Here is a 13442-nt window from a genome sequence, read left to right on the forward strand (position 1 = left end):
GTGCGCCTGGGGCCGCCGCCCCCTCTAGGGGTTTCCCCCTGGGCTCCGGGAATCGCGCGGGTTAGGCCGCGCTGAGAGTTTGAGGGGGTGGGTTTGGGAGCGGGTGTCGCTGGAGTCCCCACTCTTGAAGGACAACCTTCCCCCACCCCCCGAGGTTGGGCGCACAGCTTAACCCACCTTAGTGAGAAGAAACGGAGGTGAAAATCCTGAGGCGAACGAGTTTCCGGGTGGGAAAGGGCGCCGCGGGGTTTCAAACGCTTCCTCTGAGCGTGGATGGGACTTTCTGGGCTAGAGACCTTACCGTTGACCCGGCTCTCGAGGGCTTTTTTCTGAGCTTTCCCACCCTTCCGATCTGAGTCCATGTTTTATGATGAGACTTTTTGAAAGAAAGAAGGATTTGTAATTTTATACCCCGAGAGTCTTCATGGTACCCTCGTTCTTCCTCTGATACCCGGGCCCATGTCTAAGGGCTCATTCATTATTCCTGAAGTGCAGGGAGGCCGAGAGAGACTGGGGGAAGCCGAGTAAGCTGGGCTCACGGAGTTACAAGGGTCCAACCTGCTATTTACCTCCCACTTGCTTCCTGTTGGGAAGAAAGTCTCTTGATTAAACAGGATTTGCTCGTTGGGGTTTTCCTTCTCTTCGTCTCTAGATTTCATTATTTCATAGACATATGCGAAATGTCGATTGAATATTCTAAAGAAATAGTCTTCTTAAAGGTAAATCATCAGCTGAACCTAAGCCAAGAATATAATGAAAAATCAAAATTTAAGGAGGGCGGGGGTGGAAATCGCACCCTGTAAATACCATGGATTGATTACACAGAGAAAGAGAGTTGACAAAGCTATTTCTCAATTTGAGTGGATGTGCTGGTAAATACCACCATATATAACATGTCTGTAAAACGCAGACATTCAGGAGTTTGCAGTTATTAAACCACCGCCACTTGTTTGTCACTCAAAGTCTCTTGGATCTTACTGCTTCTTTGTAAACTGGCAGAGCTGCCTTGAGCCCTTTCTGGCCGCTGTATGGTTAAGTGCCACTGGAGCCCTCTGTGCTGAGCCTTTGTTCTCTCCCTGGGGCCCTGTGGTTGAAATAATTAGCAGGGAGGTTCCATGAGAATCAGACACTGAGGGTCCCTGTACTGTACAGTCCTAGGTCGAATGTACAGCAGAGAAGCCAGCTGGTAGGCTTTTGCCCCCTGGTGGTGGTCAAGAGTGCCTGCGAGCCAAAATTAAACAAAGATGTACGGTTCACAGATTAAACAATCTGACTGTGTTTTTCCCAGAGCTACTTAGTAAACAGGAAAAGAGCAGACAAAGTTCAGAAGTAAGAACTTTGAACCAATGCTTAGCAGATGAAACAGGAAGCTATATGCCTAGGAAAGAATTTTACATTGCTGAAAGCTGAATGAACACAAATAAATGAAACATGGCTTATTAACCAAAGTATAGTTCTAGAAAAAAGTGTTATTCAAATTCTGTAAAGCAATTATCCTTCAATAAAAAATAAATTTTTTAAAAGTGTTTTTCAAATCAATAGGTCTTAGTAATGTACTTCTGACTCAGGGACAGCAACACTGATTATCTGCTTTTATGTAGCAACACCATCTTAAATTCTTTTGGACAATGGTAATCTTACAGTGCAAAATAATCTTACAGTGGGAAAGAGCACACCTTAGCAATTAGAGATCTCGATTCTAGTTCCTCGCCTCTGTAAAACCTTGAGCCAAAAGTTTTTGAGTTTTAGTTTATTTCTTCAACAGAGTTCTAACTCAGGATTCTTGTTCTCAAGTGAAAAAAACGTGAAGTGCAATATAAACTGTAAAACCCCATGTGTAATTAAAATAATTTTGTTATTCTCTTAAGTTTGTTCCAAGTGCAGTCGGCATTTTCTGAGTATACCCTATGTGTAGAAAATAGCATCAAGCAAAAAGGTAATAAAAATATTTTAAAATACATGATTCCATGCCTTTTCTTAACATCAGGAAAAGTAGATTTGTGGTCAAGACATGTCTCATTTTTAGGTAGTTATAGAACATCTTTATTCACCGCAACTGAGGTGATAAAATTCTGGTCAAAATTAGGATTGTAAGGTACCCAAATTCACATAAGGTTTGTAACAGAAAGCTAATTTATCGACAGGAGAAATATCTTTTCCTGGTGTATGACTTTTTAAGGAAACTAAGATTTGGAAGTTGTTGATGCATGTTCATTGAGTCATTCACCATTAATTGAGAAAATAGTGTGTATCATATACTAGTCACTGTTTTAAAAACAAAAGTCTGTCTATCTCTCACAACTTGTTAGCAGTGAAAAACTCATCAAATAATTACAGTAGGCTTTAATGGTACTGTTGTTTCAGTCGCCTCTGCTAGGCCCCATAGGAAATACATACATATATATATATATAAAAGAAATCTAGAAATGTACAAAGTGCTTTAGAAAAACAGAGGTCTGGGCAAATGCACGCTTCATGATATTGGCTTTCAGTCTTTGCCTACAGTCCCAGTACAGCCACATGGTGAACTGATCTGGATCCTTGTGCCATTGGAGTTCATTTAACCCTTAACTTGTATTACTGTTCTTCAGGGGTGAAATTATAAAAGAGCTTTTGCAATTTCTGTGATCAGCTAGTTCTTAAGCTTTGAGAACCTGATGAAAACTATTAACCATCTCCCCAGAAAGATGCACTTACATATTTCACACACCCTGAAATCCATTAAGGGGCTCTAGGTTAAGAATCCTGATCTAAAGTTTAAAACAGGGTTTTTCTGGTGGTCCAGTGGTTCAGACTCTGCCTTGAAATGCTGGGGATGTGGGTTGGATCCCTGGTCAGAGAACTAAGATAACATATTCTGTGGAGCAACTACTGAGCCCATGTACCACAGCTAGAGAGTCCATGCACCACAACGAAAGATCCTGCATGATGCAATGAAGATACTGCATGATGCAAGTAAGACCCAATGTAGCCAAATGAATAAATCTTAAAAAAATAAAATTTAAAGGAGTGGCTCTCAACCTTTTATCATGACATCCATAGAAATCATGATGATATTTGTTCAGCACACTGGGATAAATTAGAAGGGATTTGGAAGCAATAATGTGGGGCTTGGTGGAAAAAAGTTATTTTCTCTATATAGTTATAATGTGAAAAAAAACATTAAGGATATTAGTTTGATATTAAATATTGAATTTGCATAAGCTTCCAAATAAAGTTTGTCAAAAATTTAATGAAAAACCCAAGATTGCTTCCGTAAACATAACATTCTCTATGTAGGGTTTTATGATCGAAATGACTGCATCTAATTCCTGAACAAGACAGTTTGACAGTGATCACTTAGTAGTCATTATTGATGAGTATTTATATTCATCTTATATATATTGATGAGAACAAGTAGGTGATGAATTTAAAATAATTTCACAACAATTCAAAATTTACAAGCATAAATTATATATGACTAATAGCTCTTACTTTTTCCACACCAGAAATCATAATGCGATAATATCTTATAACATGACTGGATTTAGAATCCACTCAAACTTTTTCATATTAAGTATAATTTACAAAATAATGATGAAACTTCAATTCACAGAGTATGACTGTATTATGAGAGCAATAATTCCACAGCTAACTTGGATGTAACAAAAGGACACATCAGCCATAAACAAAGGGAAGAATTCAATATATATAAAGAGATGGAGAGCTGAATCCATGAGGAGTATCTGACAGACCTCCCTGCCTTTCTTGGCCACACATTAGGCTCTGAGTCCTGCTCCTTGAGTGCCTGGAACAAGCACTCCTCCAGCAGCTTCAGGGCTCAATGTTTGTGATGAGTAGCAATATATACTCCAACAGGCCTATGAAAGTGATGTCCTGGAGATAGAACATTCCTTGGCTTTGTTCCTTTATTCGAGGATACTTTCTTTAATAAAGCAAGTCCCCCATGTGCTTGCCTCCTATGGGACCACGGGGCACACTAGAATGGATCATCAGACTGATTCTTTGGGTTACTCTTTGAGAATTCTTATGTCAAACTGCTTCTGGCCAGGGGTGAATTATGTAGAGGCACCAGCCACCCTAGTCCTTTCAGGCCACTCCTGGGACTGCATGGATAGCCATCTTGCAGTACATCTGTAACTCACTGATCACACACCAAATAAAGTATGTCATATAACAGACTATAGTTTATATAGCTAAGCTTATTAAAATGTGAGGGGAAAATTGTCCTTAATAATCCAACCTCTTACATTTGAAATGACAAGTTAGAAAGTAATAAAACAAGTAGAAATCGGGACTTCCCTGGTGGTTTAGTGGATTAAGAATCCACCTTGTCGAACAGGGAACTTGGGCTCAGTCCCTGGTCAGGGAACTAATAATCGCCAGGCTGCAGAGCAACAAAGATTCTGCATACCACAACTAAGTCTGTAGGCCACAATGAAAAATCCCTGTGCTGCAATTAACACCTTCAATTAAGCCAAATAAATAAATATCCAAACAAACAAACAACAACAAAAAAAAAACAGATAGAAACATATACACATAGAGTATATAATAGCTAAGAGTGAGTGGAGTATGATTGAGTCATATATTGCCTCTGTGCTGTATTTAGTCGCTCAGTTGTGTCCGACTCTTTGAGACCCCATGGACTGTAGCCTACCAGGCTTCTCCATCCTTGGGGATTCTCCAGGCAAGAATACTGGAGTGGATTACCATGTCCTCCTCCAGGGGATCTTCCCAACCCTAGGATCGAACCCTGATTTCCCGTATTGTAGGCAGATTCTTTACCATCTGAGCCACCAGGGAAGCCCATATTGCCTCTACCTGGTTGTAATTTTTCTTAAATTTTAATAATTTTATACTAACTTTATTTGATAGAGTCCAGATAGGAGATAGAAACCACACCAGTTAATTAAACAGGTGATTTAACAAGAATTGTTAACTAGGTATGAAGTTAAGTGGGTGACTGAAAAACTAAAAAGAGAAATGTAAGGTATGACAGAGGTAGTGACTGTTACTACCTTTAGGGCTGAAAAACAACCTAAACAAAGGAATTAAAGAGGAAAAAAAAAAATCACAAACTTGGAGGAGTGATCCCTCAGATCTCTGAGAAGGCACTTCCTGACTGGTGTTGGTGTCTCTGAGCTTAGATGGGGGTGCTTGAGGGGACCCAGAAGTCTGGGCCCCAGACCTCTACAGCAGAACCCTGGCTGGTGTCAATGAAAATTACAAAACTGTGGAAAAATGGCAAACTGGTTTCAGCTATTGCTACAGAAAGAATCTCCTACTGCCAGAATAAAGAAGCATTGCTGGAGTGAAGTGTACTGGAACCAACACACTACAGGAAGCAGTCATGAGATAGACAGGAAGGAACAAGCCTCTTGTCCTTCCTCAGCCTTGGGGTCTCCCTCCAATGCCCCCAATTAGCAGAGCTTAACAGAGCCAGCTGGCAAGGCAAAGAAATGTGGTTTTCACACTCCAGCTCCAGCATGAAAGAAAATTACAAAAGGAGCTGAGGAAATAATTTTAATAACGGGCAATTGGCTGATGTGGAAATTGATACCAGAAGTGGAATCTATCTTCCATCTTCTGGTTTTGCATATATCTCATGAAGACAGCTAATGACCTTGCTCCTTTTGCTCCCCAGACCCAATCAGCATAATGTTATCAATGCATTGGATCAACTTAATGCTGATTGGAAGGTCAAGATGCTCAACTTCTCTGTGGACTGTATTATGGCAGAGAGCAGGAAAATTGACGTAGCCCTGGGGCAAGACTGTGAAGTTATATTGTTGGTCTTGCCAAGTAAAAGCAAATTGCTTATGGTGTTTCTTGCCAGTTTGTATGGAGAAAAAAGCATTTGCTGGATCACTAGCAGCATACCAAGTGACAGGAGTTGTGTGTTGATTTGCTCCAGTAAAGTTATTATATGTGGAAGAGCAACTGCAATTGGGGGCATCACCAGATTAAATTTATAATCACTCATAGTCATCCTCCAAGATCCAGTTGCCTTCTTCACAGACCAAACAGGTAAGTTAAACTGATGTAAGATAAGAACTTCGCTGGTGGTTCAGTGGCTAAGACTCCACACTCCCAGTGCATGGGGTCTGGGTTCTGATCCCTAGTCAGGGAACTAGAGCCCACATGCTGCAACTAAGAATTCATGTGCAGCAGCTGAAGAACCTGTAGGGAAGATAGCACAACTAAGACCCAGTACAGCCAAGTACCTAAATAACTTTTTTAAATTGGCATGAGATAGATTTCATCACTCCTGCTTCTTTAAGTCTTTATTGGTATCACTAATCTCTGTAGTTCCCCTTTATCCCCAAAAAGCAATGATTTTTGTTTACTCTCTGGTGTGTGTATATAAGGGGGACGGAGGTTTCCAAGGGCTTCAACTTGGCTTTTCATACTTTCCTTATTCCAGATCAAAGGGCCAAAATGGAAATTCTGCCAGTTGCCAGGTATCCTAATTGTATATTCAAGAGCTAATGAAATATCACAGAATGGTTCTATAGACCCACTGTGCCCACTGCGATTCAAACTTGAGTTAAGACTCCATGCCTGGTATAAGCCCCACTTAAACTGGTGGAATGCATTTGGGTCCCCCAAAATTAGCACCAATTAATGCCAATGTTTAGAAATCCTTGCAAAACCTGAATATTGATTTTTCCCCCATTACACAGTCATTTTAAGAAGTGGCCACAGTTGTCTGTGGAAAAGATTCGGGGGAAGATTTTCAGTATACACTATGCCAGTGCTACAGAATCGTTCCTTAAGGGGATCCAGCCTTCCCTTTAAATTAAGGGGCTCCGGTCTGGAAACTGGGAGAGAGAGGTCAGAACTCTTTACTGTGGGGACTAAAGTTGTATTTTGGGCCACAATATATATAGATTTTAAGATATTATATGTAGAGACTTACCTTGTGGTCCAGTGGTTAGACTCCTCTCTCCCAGTGAAGGGGGTCAGGATTCAATCCCTGGACAGGAAACTAGAAAGAACCCCACATGCTGCAACAAAGAGTTCTCATGCTGCAAATAAAGACCCCACATAGTAGTAGTAGTATTAGTTGCTCAGTCATGTCTGACTGCGATCCCATGGACTGTAGCCTGCTAGGCTCCTCTGTCCATGGGATTTTCTAGGCAAGAAAACAAGTAGATTGCCATTCCCTTCTCCAGCAGGTCATCCTGACCCAGGATCATCCCGACCTACTGTCCATCTCTGGGTCTCCTGTATTGCAGGCAGATTCTTTATCAAAATATCTCACATACTGCAACTTAAAAAAAAAAAAATAAAGAATCCCACATGCTTCAACGAAGATTGATGATCCCATGTGCGGGCAACTAAGACCCGGCACAGACAAATAAATACCGAAATATTAAAATAAATAAATATTATGTGTGAATGATCAGTACTTTGTTAGAAAGTGAAAGAAACTGTCAGTTGCTCAGTCATGTCTGACTCTGTGACCCCATGGAACTGTACCCCACCAGGCTCTTCTGTCCACAGAATTTCCCAGGCCAGCATACTGGAGTGGGCAGCCATTCCCTTCTCCAGGGGATCTTCCTGACCCAAGACTCAAACCTGGGTCTCCTGTGTTGCAGGAGATTCTTTACCATCTGAGCTGACTAGCCATCTATTCTAATCCTAGGACCACCCATAATCATTTAGCTGAATGCCAAAAGAAATCTGATTACCACTGTATCTCTACTTTTCTTTACGCGCCCACTTTGTCTTTGGTGGATAAACACTGCCTTTTGGCCTCGGCTACTCAAATGGATCATCCCATCATGCTTTGCCTACAGAAGAAAGCCAACATAGAGCTTTTCAAGGATACAAATATTCCCACGCACTAATGTATTTTGCAATGCTTTAGTAAAGGAACCCTCCCCCAAGTCCTTTCAGAGGATATACTTGTGGGGAGTAGATATGCAAGTCAATAGGTGACATATCTACCCCGTATCCCTAAGCCTTTTGATTCCTCTTACATTAATTATCCAGAGAAGTTCCTGTACCTTAGCTTTATTAAACATAGGCCACTACGGAGTCCAAGTTTCAGTGAACTTACCAAATAAATACTGAATGTCACTTCCAGCTGTAGGTGCTAATGCATTAAATCCTTAATTTCTGATACAGGTACCCATATCAATAAATTCCAGTCAACCCAGTATTATATTTCGTGCTCCTTCCTTTAACTCCCTTATAATATACTCACATAAACTCCCTGGGCTTCTACCATAAATAATAATTAAAATGTTTTACCATGAAAGCTGTTTCTCGAGCTTATGGTTGCCAGGGCGGGAAGGATAGTTAGGGAGTTTGGGATGGTCGTATACATACTACTATCTTTAAAACAGATAACCAATTGCATAGTATATGAAATTCTGCTCAATGTTATGTGCCAGCCAGGATGGGAGGGGAATTTGGGGGAGGATGGATACATGTATATCTATGGCTGAATCTCTTCCTTGTTCACCTGACACTATCACAACATTGTTAATTGGCTATACCCAATACAAAATTAAAAGTTTAAAGTTTGAAAAAAAAAATTAAAAAATAAACTCCATAGGGTTGTGTAAGAATTAAATGAGATAAAACATGTGAAAAAATATTGTAGAAAATTAAGTCATGTTCAGTGTCTTCTCAAAAGCAAAAAAAATTAATTTCTGCTAGGGAGGTTAAAAATAAAAGCTGTTTCCACCTGGTCAGACTTTGTATTTGCCCTGCTGGAGCATTTTAAAATCATATTTTAGCTTTTTTCTCAACAGGGCTGCCACCAGAACACAGGTGTCATGAAAACCACTGCTAAATCTACTCATATCAATATCATTGTGTTGTTTGGGCATGTGGATGTGGCAAGTCTACCACTACTGGCCATCGATCTACAAATGTAGTGGGATTGAACAAAGAACCACTGAAAACCACAAAGAACCTCCTTTGAGAAGGAGGCAGCTAAAAACCTCCTTTGAGAAGGAGGCATCCTTCAAGTACGCCTGGCTCTTGGGCAAACTGAAAGCTGAGCATGAATGTGGTGTCACCATTGATGTCTCCCTGTAAAGAAATCCAAGACCAGCAAGTACTATGTGACCATAATTGATGCCCCAGGACACAGAGGCTTTACCAAAAACATGATTACAGGCATATATCAGGCTGGTTATGATGTTCTGATTGTTGCCACTGGTGTTGGTGAATTTGAAACAGGTGTCTCCAAGAAGGGGTGATCAAAGAGTAAGCTAACTAACAACTAACTGTTAGCATTAACAGAATGGATTCCACTGAGCCACTCTACAGCCAGAAAATCTATGAAGGGACTAAGGAAATCAACACCTACATTAAGAAAGTTGAATCCAACCCTGACATAGTAGCATGGGTGCCCATTTCTGGGTGGAATGGTGACAACATGCTGCAGTGAAGCTCTAACCTGCCTTGGTTCAAGGGATGGAAAGTCACCCATAAAGATGGCAATGCCAGTGGAACCATGCTGCTTGAAGTTCTGAATTACATCCTGGCCACCTGACAAGCCCTTGCATCCGTCCCTCCAGGAAGTTCAGTTCAGTTCATTTCAGTTCAGTTGCTCAGTCGTGTCCAATTCTTTGCTACCCCATGGACTGCAGCACCCGAAGCCTCCCTGTCCATCACCAACTTCCAGAGTTTACTCAAATTCCTGTCCATTGAGTCAGTGATGCTATCCAACCATCTCATCCTCTATTGTCCCCTTCTCCTCCCACCTTCAATCTTTCCCAGCATCAGGGTCTTTTCAAATGAGTCAGCTCTTCGAATCAGGTGGCCAAAGTATTGGAGTTTCAGCTTTAGCATCAGTCCTTCCAATGAACATTCAGGGCTGATCTCCTTTAGGATGGACTGGTTGGATCTCTTGGCAGTCCAAAGGACTCTCAAGAGTTTTCTCCAACACCACAGTTCAAAAGCATCAATTCTTTAGTGCTCAGCTTTCTTTATAGTCCAACTCTCACATCCATACATGACTACTGGAAAAACCATAGCTTTGACTATATGGACTGTTGTTGACAAAGCAATGTCTCTGCTTTTCAGTATGCTGTCTAGGTTGGTCATAGCTTTTCTTCCAAGGAGCAAGTGTCTTTTGATTTCATGGCTGCAATCACCATCTGCAGTGATTTTTGGAGCCCAAAAAGATAAAGTCTCTCTCTGTTTCCACTGTTTCCCCATCTATTTGCCATGAAGTGATGGGACCAGATGCCATGATCTTAGTGTTCTGAATGTTGAGCTTTAAGCCAACTTTTTCACTCTCCTCTTTCACTTTCATCAAGAGGCTCTTTAGTTCTTCTTCACTTTCTGCCATAAGGGTGGTGTCATCTGCATATCTGAGGTTATTGATATTTCTCCCGGCAATCTTGATTCCAGCTTGTGCTTCCTCCAGCCCAGCATTTCTCATGATGTACTCTGCATATAAGTTAAATAAGCACAGTGACAATATACAGCCTTGACGTACTCCTTTTCCTTGGAACCAGTCTGTTGTTCCATGTCCAGTTCTAACTGTTGCTTCCTGACCTGCATATGGGTTTCTCAAGAGGCAGGTCAGGTGGTCTGGTATTCCCATCTCTTTCAGAATTTCCCACAGTTTATTGTGATCCACACAGTCAAAGGCTTTGGCATAGTCAATAAAGCAGAAATAGATGTTTTTCTGGAACTCTCTTGCTTTTTTGATGATCCAGCAAATGTTGGCAATTTGATCTCTGGTTCCTCTGCCTTTTCTAAATCCAGCTTGAACATCTGGAAGTTCATGGTTCATGTACTGTTGAAATCTGGCTTGGAGAATTTTGAGCCTCCAGGAAAGATATCTACAAAATTGATGATGTTGGTACTGCCTCTGTGGGTCGAGTGTAGACTGGTGTTCTCAAGACTGGTATGGTGGTCACCTTTGCTCCAGCGTTACGACTGAAGTGAAATCTGTTGAAATGCAGCATGGGGTTTTGAGTAAAGCCTTCCTTGGGGTCAATATGGGTTTCCTTATCAAGAACTTGCCTGTCAAAGATGTTTGCTGTGGTGATATGGCTGGTGACAGCAAAAATGACCTATGGATGGAAGCAGCTGACTTCACAGCTCAGGTGATTATCTCAGACCAGCAGGTCAAATCAATGCTGGATATGCCCCTGTGCTGGACTGTCAGTTCACATTCTTGCAGGTTTGCTGAGGTTAAGGAGGTAATTGATCATCATTCTGAGAAAAATCTGGAAAGTGGCCCCAAATTCTGGAAATCTGGTGATGCTGCCGTCACTGATATAGTTCCTGGCAAAACCCATGTGTATTGAGAGCTTCTCTGACTATCCTCTTCTGGGTCATGTTGCTATTCGTGACATGAGACAGACAGTTGCTGTGGCTGTCACCAAAGTAGCAGACAAGAAGGCAGCTGGAGTTGGCAAGGTTACTGAGTCTGCCCAGAAAGTTCAGAATATTACCCCCAATACCTCCCACCCCCATCTTAATCAATGGTGGAAGAACAGTCTCAGAACTCTTTGTCTCAATTGTCCATTTAATAGTAAAAAACTGGTTAATGATAACAATGCATCATAAAACCTTCAGAAGGAGAGGAGAATGTCTCAACCAGTTGCTTTATATGTGGCAGTTTTAAGTTAGGTTTTAAAATCAGTGCTTTTTAATGGAAAAGACCAAAAATCTGTCACAGAATTTTGAGACTCACTGAAACAAAGTTTAATGAGAAAATAAAACGCTGAGTTACCAGTCTACTAGAGGAGCTGGTTGTGGTGAGTTTTGAGGAAAATGGGCATCCCCTTGCAAGACAGTTGCCCCGGATGAGATTATTATAAAATTTTCAATTAAGAGAAGGATAGTTTTTACAAATGTTCCTTCAATCACTAAGTTGTGTCCAACTGTTTGCGACCCTTCAGACTACAACACACCAGGCTCCTCTGTCCTCCACTGTCTCCTGGAATTTGCTCAAATTCACATCCATTGAGTCGGTGATGCTAACCATCTCATCCTCTGCTGCCCCCTTCTCCTTCTGCCTTCAATCTTTCCCAGCATTGGGGTTATAAAATACAGGAAGACAAACTTCTTTCACTGACAAAAAAAAGGCTCAAAGTGACTCATAAGTTTGAAATTATCAGTTTCCCTTGTCCAACTAAATGACCCCACACCAGACATCAGTGTACTCCTTCCCAATCAGTGTCCCAATTTTCACCTAAATAGCTGACTGGGGTTTGAATTCAATTAATATTTTAATTCTGCAATCCATAATTATTGGTTAATTGACCCCTTTATCATTATATGCTGACCTTTTTATCTCATTACAATTTTTAGCTTAATGTCTATTTTTTCTGATATAAATATAGCCATCTCTGCTCTGTTTTGGTTTTCAGTTGGGTGGAATATCTTTTCCCATCCCTTCACTTTGAGCCTGTGTCTGTTCTTAAAGCTGGGTTTCCCAGGTGGTTCAGTGGTAGAGAATCTGCCTGGTGATGCAGGAGACGCAAGAGAGGCGGGTTTGATCCCTGCAGGTTTGGTCCCTGGGTTTGGAATATCCCCTGGAGTAGGAAATGGCCACCCCCTAAAGTATTCTTGCCTAGGAAATCCCACGAACAGAGGAGACTGGTGGGCTGCAGTCCATGGGGTTGCGAAGAGTCAGACATGACTGAGAATGCATGCACATCCTTGAAGCTGATGTGAGTCTCTTGTAGGCAGCATATGTGTGGGTCTTGGATTTTTTTAATCCCTCCAGCCACTCTATGCATTTTGATGGAGAATTTAATCCATTTTATTGATAGATGAGGACTTACTCATCTTATTAATTGACATCTAATTAAATGCCATCTTGGGACTTCCCTGGTGAATGGCTCAGACTCTGCACTCCTAAAGCAGGCGGCCCCAGTTTGATCCCTAGTCAGGGAACTAGATCCCACATGCCACAACTAAGAGTTCACATGCAGCGTCAAAGATGGAAGGTCCCAGGTGCCACAACTAAGACCTAGGGCAGCTTAAATATATATTATATATATTAATTATATAATTATATTAATTGTATAAATATATTATATCAATTATAACATATATTAATAATATATAAAATATTTATATATTTAATATTTAATGCTAATATATATTAAATATTATACATTTGTATATATTATATATTTAATATATAAATATAATATTTATATATAAAATGTATGTATTTATACATATATGTGTGTGTATACACACACACAGACACACACACATATATATTTTTTTAAGGTGAAAAAGTTATCATCATTCTCTCTTCCCCCAGTGTTTCACACTGGCAGTCTTTGCTGGCAGGGTCAACTTTTTTAAAACATCAATTTCATTGCATCTTGTCCTATCCTTAAAAAGCACAAAATAAAATCCAAATTCCTTGATTTATTGTGAATAACTCTTTACAGTTGAAAAATTACGTTTTTGGCCTCATCTTCTGCCACTTTCTGTTT

At 40.7% G+C, this 13442-nt stretch overlaps 1 protein-coding gene across 1 annotated transcript in view; it reads left to right on the plus strand.

Annotated features, from left to right (window-relative positions):
* The first annotated feature begins 11001 nt into the window (after positions 1-11001).
* EFCAB5 (EF-hand calcium binding domain 5) overlaps positions 11002-13442 on the plus strand; it is a 91856-nt gene continuing 89415 nt past the window's right edge. Inside the window, exon 1 of the mRNA XM_061142987.1 lies at positions 11002-11084. The gene's annotated coding sequence lies outside the window, so the exon portion shown is untranslated. The remainder of the gene's footprint in view (positions 11085-13442) is intronic.

The sequence above is a fragment of the Dama dama genome, chromosome 5 (genome assembly GCF_033118175.1).
Source record: "Dama dama isolate Ldn47 chromosome 5, ASM3311817v1, whole genome shotgun sequence".
NCBI lineage: Eukaryota > Metazoa > Chordata > Mammalia > Artiodactyla > Cervidae > Dama > Dama dama.